Source organism: Triturus cristatus, chromosome 6, assembly GCF_964204655.1.
Source record: "Triturus cristatus chromosome 6, aTriCri1.1, whole genome shotgun sequence".
Taxonomy (NCBI): Eukaryota; Metazoa; Chordata; class Amphibia; order Caudata; family Salamandridae; genus Triturus; species Triturus cristatus.
In genome coordinates this window covers 277,980,309-278,000,356 of record NC_140589.1, presented here as the reverse complement: position 1 = coordinate 278,000,356, position 20,048 = coordinate 277,980,309, and positions in this window count along the sequence as shown.

The window sequence follows — 20,048 nt, the reverse complement described above, 5'->3', positions numbered from 1 at the left end:
ATGCAAGTATTCTCAAAGATATCAGAATTGGACTACTCACAGAAAATGGCAGAAAAGCTTTACAGAGTCGATTGCTATGTAAATTGTTTCCAACAGAACAAATAGTTCCAGAGAAAATATACAAGAAAATTGTAGAAAAAAATACTGTAATCTGCTTAATGCCACCACTACATGAATGCTCTATATTCAATGAAGAACTTTTGAAATTGGAAAATGAAGAGATTATGAAAATGGAAGCCGTGGATAAAATACAGCATGAAGGAATAACTATTACATTGACAGGCAAATTGAAAACTAAATTGGATTCTCTAGAGAAAAACATATCGAAAACAGCTGGTTTAGAAAATAATCTTTATGTATGTATGAACTGTCGAGTAATTTTAAGACGTAATTTGAATGTAGAAAAAGGTTTAGTGAATGGAGCTATGGGTAAAGTTGTGGGTTTTGTTAACTACCAGAAAAAAGATGGAATTGAATTTTTAAAAATAAAATTTGATCAGATTGAAGAGGTTAAAGACATTAGTCGTTGTTCAGCTCGTTTTTTGCTTGTGAAAGACTTATATGTACGTAGGAAGCAGTTTCCATTTTCTCTAGCATATGCTGTAACTATTCACAAATCTCAAGGATTAACTGTAGATAGTGCTTTTGTAAACATTGGATCTAGTGTGTTTAAAGAAGGTATGGCATATGTTGCTTTGTCACGAGTGAAAAAATTATCTGGTTTATTCATGATAGACTTTGATGACTCAAAAGTTAGTGCTGATGCAAATTGTGTAAAGGAGTATAATAGATTAAGAAGAAGCTATGCTCCTCCTTTAGGTCAGTATCCTGTGTTTGAAAAACGTGTTGTTTGTCGGAAAAGGAGAATTGAGAATATCTGTAATGAGGATGTACAGAAGAGAAAACAAAAGGAGAGTGATGTGATTGCAAGCAAAAAGAAAAAGGACAATGTTGAAGAGGTTGTTGGTTGTCATTTTGAAAATAGCTCTGGTGCTGAATGTTGTATTTTATCTTGAAAGTTTGCAAGAGCAGATAATACTAAATCATGAAAAAAGATTTTGTTCTCTGCTGAGTTTCCTTTATGAGAAGCTGAGTAATGATAAAACTAAAATAGAAAGTGCTTCTGATGTTAGAAATCTTTTAGATGTATGTTCTGGATGTACACAGTTTACTGAAAATGTCCAGCAAGATGCACAGGAATCCTTAATGTATATGCTTATGGTACTGGAAGATGAAGGGGTAGAAAGAGAAAATATGTTTGGTCTCTCTTATAAATGGGAACATCGTTGTGAAAACTGTATGAACACATGCAGCACTAATATTGATTCTGAAAGGTTCATACATTTAACATTGCCAGAGAGTAAAGCAGTGACTTTTAGTAAATTAGTTAAAGATGCAAATCACAACATGGAATGTTCTCAATGTAAATCAGAAATGTTATCAACGTTATTTTTAAAGAAATATGGACAGTATATCATTTTAATGATGCAACGTTGTAGAGCTGATGGATCAAAATTGGACACTTTAATAAAGAAGTTTACAGGAAATCAATTATCAATATCAGGAAAGACTTTTGTTGCAGTTGCAATAATTTTCCATGATGGACCTTCTATAACTTCTGGTCATTACACAGTTTATCTAAAATGTAAAAAAAGGCTGGACACTGTGTAATGATTCTCGAATGATTTTCAAGCAACGTTTGCCTGCAGAATTTCCAAATTCCTACTTAATTTTTCTAAAACCAAAATTTTAGATACAAATTGCACCATCTGAAGAAACCATTATTTCGATTTTATAAGATTACCATTGGATATTTCACCTAAAAAGGGTTTAAAAATTACCATTTGGCCTCATGGAAAGGTAAAAATTTTTATTGTGGACTTCTTTGACTGATATTATTTTGGTGTATGTGCTTAAGCAACAAGATTTACAGACGTTATTTATTGCAAATAGTTATTGTTCTTAGAAGATATTTTTAATATATATGTTACATTTCTGTCAAGGTATGTTTTACTGAGGATAGATTCAGGGCTTTTCTAAACAATCTTTCAGATTGTTAATTTTTTTGCCCGCTGTTACGTGATGAATGCAATTGATATTACTATTTTCAGTGAAATTCAATATATTCTGAAAACAGCAAAAAAAGGGCAAAAAATTACTTTGTTAAATATGAAAATATGTGTACTGTATTCTAAAATGTATTGTTAAATATTACTACTTTTTTTCTTTTTTTTCAGATCGAGAAAGAAAATTTAGGAAATTGAATCCATTTTTCTTGTAATTAAAAAAACCCATTTATTTCTAATTAAGTTATTTTGTTGGTCAGGTAAGTTTAAAATATCTGTATTTCTCACCCCTTCACTTTCATGCTCCCTTTTCTTCACTTCTCCTCACTCTGCTTTTCTCATTGCCCTTCCCTCTCTCTTCTTCCTTTACTGCTCTTTCGTAAGTCCCTCACTCCTTCTCTACTACTCCCCCAGGTTTACTGCCTCCATCACGATTTTTTCAACAATGTTTCTCTCCCTGTCTCCATATGTCTCAGTCATTCTAACTGCCTTACTCCTTCTCAGTTCCTTGCTCTCTGTCTCTGTTTCTGTCTCCCTCCCTTTGTCTGACTTACCCTTAATTTCCTTAACATCTCTGGGGCAGATTTACAAGCCCCCTGCGCCACCACTACGTCACTTTTCATGACGTACTGGTGGCGCAGGGGGCTCCTCCATATTTACAAGGAGAGGAAAAGCCACCCTGCATGACTTTTCCTCTACTCGTAAATACAGCCACTTCACACGCAGCACTGTGCGTTGAAGGGGCGATCCATGGGTGTTGTTGTGGGTGTTCCCACGCAACACCCATAGAACTAGACACATCTCCAGATTTACGAGAAATCGTAACTCTGGAGATACGTGTAAATGCTACGCCACCCTAGAGGTGGCGTAGCGAGGCTCAATGAGGAGAAATGTTTTAATTTCTCCTCGTTTTTTCCTGTTTCAGTGCGTGCTGCATGCTACAGCACGCATTGAAAGAGGAAAAAGCCTCTTGTGATTGTTTTTGTGCAGGGAGGTGTCCCATCCTGCACAAGAACAATCTCCCCACCACGCAGGCATCCTTGCAGCATGGTGCAAGGGAACCTGCGCCGGCGCATGGCTGCAGTTTGTGCGCCAGCGCTGGGGAAGCATAGAGATGTGACATATTCTTGTAAATATGTTGCATCTCTGTGCTTCGAAACTAACGCAGCATGGCGCAGCAAAATTACTTGCTGCACCGTGCTGCGTTAGTTTGTTATACATCTGCCCCTCTGTTTCTACCACTCCTCCTCTTTCCATCACTCATTTTCAATCTATGTTAATTTTTTAACCTTCTCTGTCATTCTCTTTCCCTCACCTTCTCTAACTGTCACTATCCTTTTCTCATAGTCACTCCTATTCTCCTACTTCACTTCCTCCTGTCTGTATCTCACACCCCTTCACCTTTTCGCATTCTTTCCTTCACTCTCCCTCACTCTGTTTGCTCATTGAAATCCTGACTCCCTTTCTCTCACTCCAGTTTCCTAAATCCCTCTATCCCCTCACTCCCCATCTCTCACTTTCCCTTACCCCCTTTTCTAATCCTCATACCTGTTATCTCACCATCACTCCACTTCTCTTACTTTCAATCCCTTTACCCTTGTACTTCAACCGCTTCATCTGTTACTCCCTTTTCCTATCTCCGTCCCTTACTCCCCTTTTCTCACTCACCCCTCCCTCACTCTCCATTACTCACTGCCATTCCCTTACTCATTCACTCTTCTTACCTTTATCCTCTACCTTTAGTCCTTTTGTTGCAGTCAGTCTTTCACTTCCCTTTCATGACTGATCATACTTTCCTTTTCTCACTCATTCTGTCAGTCGTTTCCTCCTCTTCACTCAGTCATTTCAATCATTTCAATCATTCATGTATACACTACACATTCATTCAATAAAATTTCAACACAGTATATTAAGAATATAGCTCTTCTTGGAGAAGTGAAGTGAGTTCTGAAAAGAACAGTTTTTTTGTCGAGCAGCAAAAAAAATAAAAATAAAATGAAAAACTGTTCACCAGAACCAAAAAAAAAATAAAAAATAATAATTATGGGGCGGAGCAGCAAAAAAAAAAAAGAAGAAAAACTGTTCACCAGGGAAAAAAATAAATAAAAAAAAATAAATGAGGGGTGGTGCATTTGTGCTGTTGGATTTTGTTCTCTATCAGTTTAATGCTGCTCTCACCATAACTGAGAACAACATTGCACCGAGAATGAACCCTCTGGAACAGAGGGTGGATATCCAGAGGTCTGGAACCTGGTGATTCTCCGGCCGCAGATGATGTGCTCGGCTGAGGACCTGGAGGGTTGGCTCTTGTGGCTGTTCTACACTCACGTGCATAAGCCACAGGATGCATTGTTTGAAAGTGCCTCAACATAGTATAAATACTAAAGGAGTATTTTTTTTAGGATCTCCTCGAGACAAAACAACTCCACAAACAGTGCAGGTGACTTTTGGGGCATTCACCTTCTTCTGACCCTCTGGAAAAGTAAAGAACTTCCAGATGAAGGAGTCCTTCTGTTTCCTCTGCCTTGCTGCCACTAAGGTTTCCTCCTCACTCTCTGAAAAAGTCTGCTGTTCTGCCATTGCTGTTCAGCTCCTTCTCCCAGAAAATAAGAAGAAATAATGAGGGGAGTGGGTGTGGTGTTTGAAGATTCTGGAACTGAAACTACTATGAAACAATGAAAAGTGTTGTTTCGTAATCACATGACTTGCCGTGCGCGCACCGTGTTCGCACAGAGCACGCACGCATGCGCACACGGAGCACGCGCGCGTGCACACACGGAGCACGCACGCATGCACACTCGAAGCACGCACGGAGCAAGCACGCATGCGCACACGAAGCACGCATGCGCACACGAAGAGGGTGCGCGCACGGTACATGCACGGTACACGCACGGTGCGTGCACCCCCGCGGCGAAAGATAGCCAAAGAGAAAAGTTAAGAATGTGAAAACAAGTAACGGAAGACACTTCCTAACGCCCTAGACCTTGTCACAGGGTCTCAAAAGGACCCACAAGAGGAAAAAAAATGCTTTTGATTTTGCTGGTGCGCGCACCGTGCGCGCACCGTGCGCGCACCTTCAAAAACTCTAAAAAAAAAAGATTATAAATTTATAGAAGATATTAACTATGCTGTTCAACTTTATCCAAATTCCAAAAACAAAGAGCTGAGCCATTCCATATTACAGGATACAGTCACATAGGTAGTTTATTGTAAAATAAATATATAAAAAATATAATAATACATACATAAATTAGCATTTAAAAGACCTTACAAATTCACTAAAAAAACCATAGGTTTCAAACACGTTATAGTTGGAAATTAGCATTTAAAAAACCTTGCAAATTCTCTGAAAAAACCATAGGTTTCACACACGTTATAGTTAGGAATTAGCATTTAAAAAACCTTGCAAATTCACTGAAAAAACCATAGGTTTCACACATGTTATAGTTAGCTGGACATTTCACTCGTAAAAAACCATTGAAATTCCCCCGTTATAGTTAGTTCAGCTAACTATAACTCACGCGCCCGCAATCCACTGCTGATGATGTCACATATTACATCACTCACGACATGGTCAGTGACATCACTCATGACATCACTGATGACATCTCAAATGACATCACTGATGACATCATCCTTGTGTAAGAGTGGCAGACCTCTTCTTATCCTAATATAAACTTTGATACACACATTGAAAAATACAAAGTTAGTTTTGGAAACTATAGAGATACCAATACCAGTTAGAACAACCTATTCAGTAATTCCAAAATCTACATACGCATCCACTCATTCATCAACACTTCTATATAGTCACTCATACATATACTCAGTCATCATATGTACTCATACACCTATACATCCTGTTACACACCTACACTCATACATAGAGTTACTCACACACATACTGACACATGCAAATAAACATCCATTTACTTGCATGTACAGCTATACACACACCAGTACACTTACTTCTACAGAAACGTACACATACTTACTCTCTAAAACAATCACTTATAGAAACACATACTTATTTATACAGGATCTCTTCCAATCTCTCACTCTCATATATCCTCACTTATGTACATCAATACTCACATATACTAGTTCAAAACATATGGACTTACTCATAAAGACACTATTGAGACAGTCATTCACTCTCTTACTCACCCATACACACACTCATCCACCCATACTGTCCTGCTCACATACTGTCTTCAAAATACATACAAACAGTGAGTCACTCATTTATGCGTCCATACGCTAAGTAACATCCCCCACTGAACCATACAGACACTCATACTGATACTCTAAAAACGAACTAATAACCCATATACACACTCATGTAGCTACTCTCCAACCCATGCAGCCACTTATCCACAAAGTGAGACACTGATACAGATATTTAAATATTTAAACATTACTCACTAATACTTGTATTCACTAAGATACTGTTAATAAGTCAGTTATACAATTAATTTTACAAAAAAAAACCATCCATTTAGACACTTATTTACCCATTTTTTCTTCCATTAACCTTTAGATATACATATCTAAAAAATATTTATTTTTCAGAAAGACACATATTCACTGGATGATGTCGTCAGTGATGTCATCAGTGATGTCATTTGAGATGTCATCAGTGATGTCATGAGTGATGTCACTGACCATGTCATGAGTGATGTAATATGTGACATCATCAGCAGTGGATTGCGGGCGCGCGAGTTATAGTTAGCTGAACTAACTATAACGGGGGAATTTCAATGGTTTTTTACGAGTGAAATGTCCAGCTAACTATAACATGTGTGAAACCTATGGTTTTTTCAGTGAATTTGCAAGGTTTTTTAAATGCTAATTCCTAACTATAACGTGTGTGAAACCTATGGTTTTTTCAGTGAATATATATATATATATATATTCCCCAGTCTTGCTTCTACCCAGACTACGGTCCCCTGTAGGGTGGTACGTATGCCGGTGAAGCACCCGGCTCTCAATACTCCAAACGGAATCACATACTCTCAGGACACAGTCAGAATGATCCAAACACACACACACATAGCATGGGAATGGATATGTATTTATGTGTTAGCAAAGAACTATAGAATAATATTGGTGCAAAATAAAAGGTCTGGTGACGGTTACAATGTCAAGCCGGCCTATGAATACCTGTAGGTTAATGACTGTGCCCCTCCCATCTGTGCTGCTGCCATTAAAAAACAAAACATAAATTGTCTGGCAACAGCTGCACTTTCAAGTCAGACCATCCTGACTTTCCTTTCAAGATTGGTTAATCTGTTTAGAAGATGTCATCTATTTCACAGATTTATCTTTTATTTTCCCGCCATTAGTTTTCTTCTAGTGATAGTTTTCAAGCTATTCCACAGTGTGTTATATCTTCTAATCTTTTGCAATATTCCTATAAATTAAGTAACACGTTTCTTTAGCAGCAAAATCTTTAAATTCAGCTATGTCAGTGTAACGAAGACCCCCTACCTCAGATCGGGCCCCCCTCCTTACCCTGTCCCGGGAATCTTTTCCGCTCAATCCTCCCTGTTCAGACAGTCCATCCCAGCTTTCATCCACAGCCCCGGTGACCACAGGAACCCCGCCCCTCTTTCTCTTACAGGAGCCAATCACGAACAACGGACCACCGGAAGGACAACCCCTGATTCCCGGAAGTCCCTCCTACCCGTTCCCCGCCGGGAATATAAAAGCCGGAAGACAGGAAGCAGAGGTCGTCGAAGGATCGTGGAAGGAGAGTCCGGCAGGAGATACGACGAAAGGAGAGGTCGAGAGCGGTGAACCAGAAGAGTGGTCGGAAGACTGGTGGAGTCCCCCGGAGGAGGCTGAAGAGCGGCCGTAACTCGGATGAGAGTTACGGCGGAGCCCGTGAGTACCAGTTTCCTTCCAGTATAGTACTCTAAAGCACCCGTGTGTACCTTGGGGTTCCATGTACATAGATGTATATACTCTCTCTCCTGTTAGCACCCCTGCACCCTAGTAAGATCTCCCAGTATCCATTGTACAGCACCTCACGCTTTGTACATAGTATCCCCCTCGAACCCCCTTTCCGAACACCCCTTTTCTCGACTTGTCCCTCTTTCTCCTTGTCCCTTCTCCTCACAACCTCTCCTCTTTATCACTCCTCGGTGAAGGTTACGGCAGCGGCATAGACTGTCCGCAGGTCTAACGGCTCCTTCTGTGTTTTTGTCTCACTGCCCTCCGAGGTGTTCATCCATTCCCCTTCTTGGGACCAACGTTGGCGACTTGGACAGCAGAAGACCTTCGGTGACGACGACCGCAACCGACGGGATCCCTCATCGATTCCAACCCCTCCGGCAGAAGACCCGCATTCTATCCTGTTGCCCACCGTACCTTGAACTCAATAAAGTAGACTATTGCACACTATATACGGCCTCCTTGCCTGCTTTTCCAGCCCGCCAAATCCCAAAGATCACAGGTGGTGTCAGAAGTGGGATCAGCTGGAAGCATGGAGGCCGTAATAAAGAAAATGGCGGAGAATCAGGAGCAGATGGGGATAATGATGGAGCGATTCTTGAAGACGGCCGAAGACGATCGCGGCCAACTACACGATGTGTTAAAGGGTCAGGGGACCACCCATGAACAGGCTATGGGAAAACTGACCACGGTATTGGAGCACCAGAGACCAACCACCTCCCTACCCTCAGTGGTACTACAAAAATACGTGCCCGGGGAGGATCCCGATTTTTTCTTTACCAATTTTGAGAGATTGGCACAGGCTGCAGCATGGCCTGCCGACCGTTGGGGTCATTACCTGGGTCCCTTATTGACCGGCGAATTACAGGCGGCCTACCAACAGGCGAACGTACAGGGTACCACACCGTATGGGGACATAAAGAAATGCATCCTTGAGCGGTTGGGTATCGACGATGAAACTTATCGCCGGAAACTACGGCAAATCAAGGAAGGACCGCAGGAAACCCCAAGAGCACTTTCCTTTAGGATTAAGGACCTGGCTAATAGGTGGTTGAGACCAGAATCCTCCACCATGGACGACGTGTTACAAAAAATCTACCTAGAACAATTTCTAATGTCCTTGTTGCCCGGCACCCAAAGGTGGGTACGACAACATGCCCACCTTACCCTAGACACTGCGGTGGAGATTGCGAGTGCCTACAGTCGGGCACAAGAGGTCCAACGAAGTAAGGAAGATCCGCCTCCCAAACCACATCCCTCCACAAACCTCCGACCTCCCCGTCCGTCTTTCCACAGGCGACCGGAACCAATTCCCCTGCTCCCATACCCCGTACCTCCCCGACCTAATAATCCCGGACCCCAGTGTTACCATTGCGGGGGTTTTGGTCATATTGCTCGGGTATGCCCCCAGAAGGAGGAACCCATGGAGGTGGGACTCGCCAGGAATTATGTGTGTTCGACCCCAGGCCAGTCACCTCCGTCGTTCCGCTGCCCGGTAAACTTTGATGGGCAACCCCTTTTGACCTTGGCTGACTCGGGGTGTCGTCAGAGCGTTCTCCGGCCCCAGCTCTTGCCTCAACCTGTGGGGCCGACGTCAGGCACGGTCGCCATTCAATGTGTCCATGGAGACACAAAACAGTACCCCACTACTCAAGTTCGGATCCAACACCCCAAAGATCCTGGAACCACCCTCTCTGTTGGCCGCCGAAACCCAAAGCCCAGAAAAAGAAGGAGAGACGTGAATATACTGGTGTTTTTCCCGTGACCCTCGAAGAACACCCGTGGCAGACCGACAGAGAATTCAGGGCAGCCCAGCGAGAGGATCCGGTGCTACAGGAAGCATGGGCCAAGGCAGTAGACCACGAGGATCCTCTTATAGTAGGTCCCTACTTCTTTAAGAAACATGGGTTGCTATATAGGAAGGGAGGGTCTCACCAAAAACCACAATTACTCATACCCGGTCCCTTCCGGGAGAAGGTACTCTTTCTGGCCCACAGCCACCTTCTGGGAGGACATTTCGGAGACGAGAAAACCAGCCAAGCGATCTTAGACAGGTTCTATTGGCCAGGGGTACACCAAGCCATCAAAACATACTGCAGAGAGTGTCCGGTCTGTCAGAAACACAGTAGATACCAACCTCCAAGGGTACCCCTACAACCCCTACCCCTCATTGACGTCCCTTTCAGCAGGGTAGGTATGGACATCATAGGGCCCTTGCTGCCTTCCCGAAGTGGTTGCCGATACGCCCTAGTTATCGTGGATTACGCCACCCGCTTCCCCGAGGCCCTTCCCCTACGACAACCCACCACCCAAAACGTTGCAAAAGCCCTCATCACTGTGTTCTCAAGGGTAGGATTTCCCCGGGAGATCCTGACGGATCAAGGCACTCCCTTCGTCTCCTCCCTTATGAAACAGGTCTGCTCCCAACTAGGGATTAAACAGATACGGACCTCGGCGTATCATCCACAAACCGATGGGTTAGTGGAACGATACAATGCCACCATAAAACAAACCCTAAAGAAACTATTAGGGCTGGAGGCGAGGAGGTGGGAGGAAATGTTACCCCTTGCCTTATTTGCGATACGTTGCAAGACGCAGAGCAGTACAGGATATTCGCCCTACGAACTGTTGTATGGCCGACCCCCTCGTTCTCTATTAGACATGGCTCAGGAAGCCTGGGAGGCAGAACCAGATCGCACCCGCCCCCTCCCGGAATATATGGAGAACCTCAAAAACCACTTGTCTCTAATAAGGGACATAGTACATCAGAATCTTACACAGGCACAAGAGAAACAGAAGGGTCAGTATGACAGAGGCACAAAACACCGAGTCTTCTCAGTGGGAGACCTAGTTCTCTTAATGATGCCCTCTTCCGATCAAAAGCTCCTTGGGCAATGGCAAGGTCCCTACACCATACTCCGACAAATAACCCCTGTCACCTACGAAATACAACTAGACCCCACACGGGGTACCACCCAGATTTATCACGTCAACCTGTTAAAAAAATGGGAAGGGCCTCGTCCCGTCCTGACCGGCTCTAGGGGTTTGGAACCTCTTTCTTTCTCTCCTTGCATAGACCCCGCCCTACCTCCGTCCCTGAGTGTAGCCCTCCAACATCGTCTCTCCCCTTTACAACATGTGTTTTCCTCTTTGCCTGGTCACACCTCCATTACTGAGCACGCCATACAGACGAGTCCGGGGAAAGTGGTCCGACAAAGGCCCTATAGGGTCCCTGCAGCCCGTAGAGCGATCATACATCAGGAAATCGAACAAATGTTAAAACTGGGCATTATAGAACCCTCTGTAAGTGACTGGAATTCCCCGATAGTGCTTGTACCCAAACCTGATGGGTCTGTTAGATTTTGTATTGACTTCCGGGAGGTTAATAAGATATCAACCTTTGACACATACCCGTTACCCCGAGTAGACGAGATGGTAGAGCGTATAGGAAAAGCCCAATACATATCCACTCTGGACCTTTGTAAGGGGTACTGGCAGATACCCCTCAGAAAAGAAGACCGAAAGAAAACGGCGTTTTCGACCCCTGAAGGTTTATATCAGTTCCTCGTCCTCCCCTTTGGCCTCCATGGCGCGCCCGCCACATTCCAACGGGCCATGAATCATATCTTAAGTCCCCACACCCAGTACGCAGGGGCCTACCTCGACGATATAGTTATCTACAGCGACACCTGGTCACAACACTTGGAGCATCTCCATAACGTCATTTCCTCTTTGGGCTCCTATGGATTCACGATTAATCCCGCCAAAACCACCCTGGCGGCCCAAACCGTTAAATATCTGGGATATCTCCTGGGTGAGGGTCTTATACGGCCCCAGAGCAGCAAAACAGAAGCCATCCATTCCCTCCCCTTCCCCCAGACCAGAAAAGATTTGAGGGCCTTTCTGGGCCTCCTTGGTTACTATCGCAGGTTTGTGTCCAATTTTTCCCAAAGGGCCGCCCCGCTCACTGACCTATTGAAGAAAGCCACGAAAACAGAGGCCATTCTGAAAAACCCGACTCCCCTATTGTGGCATGCATTTAACGATCTGAAGAATGCCTTGACCTCCAATCCCGTACTAGTTAGTCCGGATTACACACAACCCTTCCTCCTTCAGACAGATGCTTCAGAACAGGGTTTAGGGGCTGTACTGTCACAGAGGGACCGCGAGGGGAACGAAAGACCCATCCTGTACCTCAGCAGGAAACTGTTTCCTAGAGAACGGAATTATGCAGTCGTGGAGAAAGAAGCTTTGGCGATTAAATGGGCAGTAGACAGTCTCCGTTACTACCTAGAAGGACGTGACTTTACCATCTTCACCGATCACGCCCCCCTTGAGTGGATGGCCCGGAACAAGGGGCACAATGACCGTGTCCTGCGGTGGTTCCTGGCCCTCCGGTGGTTGGCGACTTGGACAGCAGAAGACCTTCGGTGACGACGACCGCAACCGACGGGATCCCTCATCGATTCCAACCCCTCCGGCAGAAGACCCGCATTCTATCCTGTTGCCCACCGTACCTTGAACTCAATAAAGTAGACTATTGCACACTATATACGGCCTCCTTGCCTGCTTTTCCAGCCCGCCAAATCCCAAAGATCACAGTCAGCTATGTACAATATTGATGAGGTCAGCCTTCAAATATGTGTACTCTTGTTCCATTTGCTTTAAAGATCAATTCAGTGGAGCATAATCTGACAGATCTTTGTTACTGATTTTGAAATTTAGCAAATGTTTATTTGTATATCGATTTTATTCAGTTTCATGTGCCACATATATGTTAAATATGTTTTCCTTTTTATTGTGCAATGTAATCTATTTACATTGAAGAAATCAGATTTCCCAGCCATGGTCATGTCTAACTGAACTATGCATTTGTAAACAATACTTGGAAATATTTTTTAAAGTTAGAATGGGAGATGAAGCTGATATTTCCATTAATAAACTATAGTATATCATATTATGTTGTTAGGGTGATTGCTTATCATCATAAAGACTACAAATGATCTACTAAGCATATTTTCAATAAGAGGCGATACTAAATAAAACTCGCCATCACAATAGAATTCAACACAACCCAAGTTTTGCAACTCAAATCACAAAAACAAAACCTGTAACTGATACACAAAGATGCTAATCAGCTGAAAACTATTACTTCCAAACTGATTAATCAAATGGGAAATAGTAGAAAGGAAAATTGAGTTTTGGTAAAAACATAATCTGAACTGTTTTATTCAAGGTAACTATTTATTATTCTAATAAGAAGAAATGCATCAGTACAAACATAAAATAGACTGAATACATTAAATTAAAGAATGACATTATTTGTATTTATTACACGGACAGAATAGGTCAAACAATTAAAAAAATGAATTTGGAAAAGTACTTAGTGTAATAGATATTTACATTATTGAATATTAATAATAGAATTAGTCACAAATATAATGTAAATGTATATCATCTTAAAAAGAGAAATGTTGATAAAAATAACAGTAAACACATCGTAAATTATATACAAGCATGTGTAAATTGTACAATAGTGTAAATTAATTATCAGTTGTAATTTGGTATATTGTTGGGTAATCTATACTGAAAATCATTTTATGATGCAAAGTCCATTTTTGAACCTTAGCTATTTCTGAGATGACGCCATGTATGAGAACTAGAAGACAACTGAACTTATAGCCCCCTTCCCTCACCGACGACCACTATAAAATGCTATTAAATACATTCAATTACTGGTTTTGTTCCAGAAGGCATCAAGCTCAATAGAATGATAAATTGAGGAAGACAGACTGAAGAAAGCCATTTCATGCTTCAAGTAGAACTGATATCACTAACATAAAAATTATAATAATATTTAAAACATTAAATAAAACCATTCTATTTGTTTACTTATGATGTGTAGTTTTAATAAACCGTAATTAACAGTTTGTTATTTTCAATAGGCTTGAAGCAACGCATCTAGCCTTTCACAAATAGCATCTTTTTATGATCAACAGCCAAAAAAGGTTAGAATAATATTGGCGCCACGTCTGAGAAAAAACATGAAAAATCTGAATGTAATATGAATCTAGAAGCAATGTTTTTCCCACATAGTGAAATAAAAACTATTTGAATTAACAGGTTGTGTTTCGTTTGAAGGTAAATGTGCATATATCTAGTGTGTATTCTCCTATACCCTAATCCGCTATTTCACCTTTTTGAATTTTTTTTCCCTTAACTGTTGACAGTGTAAGTTGACATCCCTTGGAAAGACAGCCTCTGTCTCCATTCCTGTCCCTGAACCAGATGTAATGCATCAGGATAGAAAAGGCAGGTAAGCCTGCTTATGTTCTCTAGAGAAAAGAAAAGCTGGAATCACTTAAAACCTGTTCCACCAATACATTGCCTAATGCAAAGCCTTCTGACTGTCTTTTACAACCGAATGCCCAATGTTCTCTGTCGTGGTGCCAACAAGTGGAATGCGTTGCTACCAGCTCTCAGAGAGACAACCGATCATTTGCCCTTTGGGAAGGCCCATATGATCTGCTTTTTAAGACAATTGTCAATATGTATTTGGGTTCTAGCTTTGTTAATACTAATCAGTCTCACTGCTAGAATGCGCTTTGTGTAATAGCCACACTTTATAAATAAATAATATATTATGCTCCTTCAAAGAGACTAACAAAACACATCCCAGCTAATTCGATTGAAAGACTTCTCTTTGGTTTTAAAGAGTTATTACTCTTACCTTTACTACAGTATTAGCAATAGAAAAGGTTAGTTATCTTTTATGGTTGCTAATGTGCAGCTCTTATCAAGCCACGGGTTAGCTCTTCTTTTGACTTGGAGACTATTTTTTGTATATCTCTTTGTAAGGAACCCGTAAAGCATGTAAGCCTTTATATTGTGTTTATCTAGATTGCAGTTTAGATCTGAAAATTCCCCTTGAAATTCACCTTGAAGGATATATTCAGTCGATTCCAGATTTTTGTGCTGTAAAGTTTATAATAAATTAATTGTGTCCAATTTTATGGCCATTATTGTATTTGAACTAACAGTGCCATTCTTGTTCTCGTTATGTTATGTAAACTCATCGACATACGACAGCTAAATAGGAGTGTAAACATTGAACCTCCAAACTTGGAGGATTGAGGGAATGGAAGGAAGGCTTGGGCTGTCGTCGTTTGTGTCCCCCACAAACCACAATCTAAAGTATCGAGTATAGTTTAGGGACACTTAGAAGTCCACAGAATTAGGAAGCAATTCCCAGGTGATCCATCCTTTTGAGTATAGCACCTCAAGAAAGCGATCCTTTTTGAATTATTTATTTAAGCTCAAAGGTAGCAAGTTCAACACCTTGCAGGCCTCCATGCTAGTCTCAGTTAAGGTTAGAACCTCCAACCTCATAATGGAACCATACCAGTGTTATTCAAAAGACAACAGTGCAACCACTCCATTACAGGAAAGACTTAGACATTAATGCATATTAAGATACAACATATACAATTCTGGGTTGTGTGTATGCATGCTGATGCATGAACAAATGTGGATGGTTAGTGAGTAAGGATGCTTAGGATCCTGATCCTGACAAACGCCAAGGACCATGCTTTGAGGACTCCTCAAGGTTGAAACATGTTGACCAAGCAGATGCAAGGGGGGCAATATCCACTACCACACATCACAATTCCTTTTTAAAAGTTGCATTGGCACTTCTGTAACAAAAGGGGATACCTTAGGAAGGAGCCTTAGATTTTTATCTGTACACTGGATCGTGTACCCCACCACCTCAAAATAAATATTTCATGTACATGCGGGAAGCCCATGAGCCATTAGATATTTCCATCTATTTATTCTTGGGTTTCACTTATGCTCTCCTATAATGGACATTTCAAATGTTGCAAGCCTATGATGTACATGATGCTCAGGGTGATGTTAGAGCTCTTGCCTTGCAATTTTGTATTGTCCTGTTCCATAGCAAAACAAATAGAACACCAGTGTCCCCAATAGTTGGATCATTTCCTTGGGTGAGTACTCTAGTCCAGTCTGAAAAGACTTGTCTCATTTGTCTTTTTGGTACTTTAGTAAAGCAAGACACACAGGCATTTCAGATGAAACTTGCCCAATGTTGCTGTGACGCTTGGGTGCAAGTGATTCCATATGGCTACCATAGGCAAAGATGCCTTAAGGTTTAGTCTCTGTTCTCACATTAATACTTTCTCATTGGGATAGTTGTCAAGGCTTCACTTGGCCAGGCATTCATGAGAATGAACACAGTGGTCAAGTAACTGTAGAGAAAACATTAAAAGTAGTGCATGCTACATGTCCAGGAGGTTGAAAATGCGTCTAACTGACAAATGCTCAATGACAGGTCATTATTTGTGCTGGTTCTCTTAGCAAGTTTTTCATTAACTGGATTTATGGATGGGCCCAGGTTAAATTGCATTTATGCTGCTGTAATCTCACAGAATTTCCAGCACTGAACCGTATGACTGTTACTTGAAATGCCACATGTGTGATAGAGACTTTGGGTCCAATTTTTATCTTTGTGGTGTAGATGCTCAGTCACGATGGTGACAGAGTATCTATACTACCAAGATAATGGTCCGCCCGCCTGATTTAGATGTGGGCAGACCATAAGATTAATCACAGTGGAGACTACTCCATCTCCTCTGTGCTTAAACCTCTCCGATCGCCCTGCGGAGTAAGGGTTGTCAGAGACAGACCTATTATTCCATCCACTTATTTTGATGGGTGAAACTACATGTCAGTTTTTATCAGGAAACCCTGACAGTAAGGGACAGTGACACTGTTATCTGCTTCCCTTGCCATGGGAGAGGACCCCCAGGACAAGGGGTACATTTTCTTTTTAATTTTCAAAAAGAAAATCTTGTTTCAGGATTTTCTTTTTGAAACTAAAAAAAAAAGAAAAATGTTTGGTGCAGGGCTTCATCATGCTGACGGATCCCTGCACCAAACTTTAAAAATCATTGACAGGAACCACCGTCACAGCTGTTCCTGCCAATGCGTTATAAATGAGCGCCAGATGGCAGTCTTTTATAATTCTGGTGGATTGTCCTGTCACCAGGGTGATGGAGAAATTTACTCCGTCACTCTGGCGGAACAACGGGCCATCCACCAGGATTTAAATTGGCCCCTTTAGGGAAAAAGTTTATCATGGGAGCACTGGAATGTGAATGAATCAGCGGCAGGTGTTCTTTTACAGTTGTTGTGCCATAACATTGTTGCTCTATTTTTCAAAAGAAGATGCATCCTCACAGCAAAGATGGAAATGAGGGCACAATTTGTGCTAAAAAATAGGTACATACTGATCTATAATTTAGTAAGAAGTTTTTGGGCCATTTCACGCAATTTGCATAAAGGAAATAATAATTTTTTTTGCCAAGATCAAGTTATGAATCAAGAGACATAAGGAATGTACAGCCTTTACATCATGTCAGTACATCGGGAGTCTTTGCATCGCAAGTACGTTTTTCTAAACTTACATTGGGAATGGCTACTTTGCATGGGCCACTACTCCTAAGAAAGTATATATAAGCAAAAACATATATATACATATACATATGTATCTATATATATATATATTCACTGAAAAAACCATAGGTTTCAGGGGTGTTATAGTTAGCTGGACTTTTCACTTGTACAAAACCATTGAAATTCCCCCGTTATAGTTAGTTCAGCTAACTATAACTCGCGCGCCCGCAATGCACTGCTGATGACGTCACATATTACATCACTCATGACATGGTCAGTGACATCACTCATGACATCACTGATGACATCTCAAATGACATCACTGATGACATCACTGATGACATCATCCAGTGAATGTGTGTTATTCTGAAAATTAAATATGTTTTATATATGTATATCTCAAGGTCGATGGAAGAATAAATGGGTATATAAGTGTCTAAATGGATGATTTGTTTTTGAAAAATTGATTGTGTAACTGACTGATTAAGTGTATCATAGTGAATACATGGCTTAGTGAGTAATGTTTAAATATGTAAATATCTGTATCAGTCTCTCACTTTGTGTATAAGTGGCTGCATGGGTTGGTGAGTAGCTACATGGGTGTCTATATAGGTTATTAGTTGGTTTTTTGAGTATCAGTCTGAGTGTCTGCATGGTTCGGTGGGGGGTATTACGTAGTGCATAGGTGCATGAATGAGTGACTCACTGTTTGTATGTGTTGAACACAGTATGTGTGCAGGACTGTATGGGTGGATGAGTGTGTGTATGGGTGTGTTAGTGAGTGAATGACTGTCTCAATAGTGTCTTTATGAGTAACTACATATGTTTTAAACTAGTATATGTGACTATTGGTGTATATATGTGAGTATATGTGAGAGTGAGAGATTGAAAGAGTTCCTGTATGAATAAGTATGTGTTTCTATAAGTGATTGTTTAAAAGACTAAATATGTGTAAGTTTCCGTAGAAGTAAGTGTGGTGGTGTGTGTATAACTGTATATGCAAGTAAATGTATGTTTGATTCTTTATTAGCATGAGTGACTATGTGTGTGAGTAACTCTATGGATGAGTGGCATTGTGTAACAGGATGTATAGGTGTATGAGTACATATGATGAGTGAGTACATGTATGAGTGACTGTATTGGACTGTTGGTGAATGAGTGGATGTGTATGTGGATCTTAGAATTACTGAAGAGGTTGTTGTAACTGGTATTGGTATGTCCATTGTTTTGAAAATGTTAGTCTCTATTTTTGAATGTGTGTATCAAAGGTTATATTAGGGTGAGAGGAGGTCTGCCACTCTATCACAAGGATGATGTCATCAGTGATGTCATCAGTGATGTCATTTGAGATGTCATCAGTGATGTCATGAGTGATATCACTGACCATGTCATGAGTGATGTAATATGTGACGTCATCAGCAGTGCATTGCGGGCGCGCAAGTTATAGTTAGCTGAACTAACTATAACGGGGGAATTTCAATGGTTTTGTACAAGTGAAAAGTCCAGCTAACTATAACACCCCTGAAACCTATGGTTTTTTCAGTGAATTTCTGAGGTTTTTTAAATGCTAATTCCTAACTATAACGTGCCTGAAACCTATGGTTTTTTCTGTTAATTTCAAAGGTTTTTTAAATGCTAATTTCTAACTATGCCTACAGAGATAGGACATGTGAAGAAAGAAGAAAAAATGCACAGAAAGAAACAAAAGAAGTGCAGAAAGAAGCAACAGAAGTCCTCAAATACGAAGATAAGTGCAGGAAGAAGGATAACGTGCAGAAAGAACAAAAAGAAGAGCAGAAAGAAGCCTTGTTGCAAAATCATCCTGTACCCTCAACTTTTTCAGACGGATACTGGTGGTAACTGAGTCTGACTAACCAGTCCTAGAGCCAGTGCTATGTTAAAAGACACTTAGAATACAGTGAAAACACCTACATACACTAGGGAACATTATGCGTTGGGGTCCCCCTGTGATTAGCCTTACCTCCTCTATAAGCCCCTAGTATATAATAGGGCATGGGGATTAAAACTACCTCTTAAAACAGGCCACAGGGCGTTTTTGCACACGTTAACTCAGGCCCCGTCCCCTCCTTTCACCATTGTGTAAACACGCCCTGTGTCCGTTTTTAGTTTGGAGATTAAGTTCATTTGAGTCCTGAGGGTCCCTAGGGTCCAACTAGCCCACTAGGTACCTCCAGTAAGTGCCACAGAGCTGCGTTGCAGAGAGGTGTAAAAAGTGGCACGGCCTGGACCACCTCTCTGCAATGCAGCTCAGTGGCGCTTACTGGAAGCACTTGGTGGGCTAGTTAGCCCCCAGGGGCCCTCAGTATTGAAGGGAAATTATATCCCCAATTTAAAACGTGCCATGGTGCGTGTTTGCACACGTCACCTCAGGCCCCGTCCCCTCCCTTCACCACTGTGTAAACGCGCCCTGTGGCTGTTCTAAGTTGAGAGATTAAGTCCCCTTGAATCCTAAGGGTCCCTAGGGTCACACTAGACCACTAGGTACCTCCAGTAAGCGCCACAGAGCTGCGTTGCAGAGAGGTGTAAAAAGGG